Source organism: Aplysia californica, unplaced genomic scaffold (genome assembly GCF_000002075.1).
Source record: "Aplysia californica isolate F4 #8 unplaced genomic scaffold, AplCal3.0 scaffold00160, whole genome shotgun sequence".
NCBI lineage: Eukaryota > Metazoa > Mollusca > Gastropoda > Aplysiida > Aplysiidae > Aplysia > Aplysia californica.
This window is the reverse complement of record NW_004797430.1, coordinates 1,196,998-1,199,152: the sequence shown is the minus strand read 5'-3', so window position 1 is coordinate 1,199,152 and position 2,155 is coordinate 1,196,998.

Sequence of the window (2,155 nt, the reverse complement as noted above, 5' to 3'; positions counted from 1 at the left end):
AGAATGGGTGGAGGGGAGGGGGGAGGCGGTACAGTCGTGTAATCACGAAAGCTCGCCGTCATACTGATTGCAGGATTATGCCTACGAGAAAAGCACCACCAGTATAAGTTTACTTTATACTCTGTTCCTCACAAGGATTCGAACCCATACATTTCCCTTGTAACTACAAGTATAAAGTGTTTATAAAATATCATGCGCCATACTCCAGAAAAAAAATCAAAAAAATCAGGTTTCTCAATGATACATTCTACGATGTATTTGCGCTGTGTCATTGAAGTCTTTGCGACACGATCTAATGTTGGTTTTCTTGTACGGCCCGCGAGGCTGTTATACAGAAATACAGTTTTGTTTATTATTGTTTACGTAATTTCTTTTTGTCCTGATCATGTTCCAGAACTTGGATGTATGTGTGCTACTTATCAAATTTGCAAACAATCTAGTAAGTTTCCATGTTGTAATTGCATTGTATTCATGTGAATAAACTTCTCTCTTTCCGTCAAATGCGACGTAAACATACCTTGCTTCATTTGTTTGTTTCTTATGTTTTGTTTTGATGATTGTAATGGTAAGTGTTTAACGGTTCCCATCAACTGAATTTTTATTACTGAGGAGGCGGGCTGTTCTGACCCTGCCTGACAAGGCCAACCTAGATTAAATGGGAGACAACATCCCAGGAGATAGAAATGGTTATTTGATTTTAAGAAAAAGAAAAAAAAAGCTTTGGGGGTCGAACTGACATCTTTGTTCAATCTGGAATCGAACACAAGTCTTCTAGTCTTTCTACTCCCATACTCTCTCCCTCCTCCCTCTTCCCTCCTCCCTCCTCCCTCTCCTTATCTATCCCACACCCTTACGCCAATGCGTATGTTCTAATTATCACTGAAAATGTCAGCGAAATGGAGATTCGAAACAGATACGTGACTTGGACCGATAGATTAATGTAGCCTTCCCTGAGAGCATCCAAGCAAAGGAATGAATGGAAAACCACGATCGTACACGCCTGTCTGTCGCAGATTTGGCATTTGATGATGATGATGGTTATTACTAAAAATAAATAAATAAGACACCCACAAGACACACGACAATAACACCAGCCTGTCTCAACCCCAAGGACGATCCTTGCTACTGGGGGTAGTTGCACCGCTTGTGGTGACGTGCTATTGTTTTGTTTTGATAAGTGTTTTGCGGCGCTCGCAACTGCATACGGTCATAATATGAGCGCAAAGGACGCTTTAAGCCTTTTCAGTTTGGTAAGAATTTTGAATTTTGCCCACGTGGCACCGAAGTCTTCTCTTATCAATTTTAGAACCACCAAGGAATCTTTAAGGCGCACAACTTGCACACTGGACCTCCAAGATTTTTTCGGTCTTATCTAATAAGGCTATGGTGTAATAAGGTGTTAGATCTTACCTAGACCACGAGTGTTGCTTAAGTACAGCTGAGTAGCAGCAGAACGTTTGCAGAAAGAGGAGGGGGCAGAGGGGAAAGTAGTGGAGGTTGTTTTTTTGGTGGTTTTTTTTGGGGGGGGGGGGCAGAAAGTAAATGATAGGATCATTGTAAGAGAGTAGGAAGGAAAGGAGCTGAAAGGAGAAAATGCTAGAGAAGAACATTTTCTGTCGCCTCCTGTTTTTGAACCCGGGACCTGTAGACCACGAAAGCCCCCTGGTGATATACTCTAATATTATTATTGCTAATGTCTTCTTTTCACAAACATCCTGAACGTAATATAATTCCAGTTGTAAGCACTCGGTTGACTCAGTTAGTATCTTGCTGGACCACGGAAAGGATGGTGCTGGTTTGAATCCCAGACACTCGAGTTCCTCTCCGTTCTTGAACTGGAATCATTTTGAAGAGTTTTTAAAGCTCTAAACCCATTTTTGGCTCGATGCTATTCCACGTCCTGCCTCTTTAGTTATAACCTATTAGAGTTCATAGGGGTGTTTTACAAGTACACTTTCACTTATACTATTCCAGCTATGGACCACATCACCATTGGAACGTTGTGATGGCGGTGGTGGTAAAACTGATGATGATGATGATGATGATGATGATGATGATGATGATGATGATGATGATGATGATGATGATGATGATGTCGATTTTGATGATGATGATGATGATGATGATGATGATGATGATGATGATGATGATGATG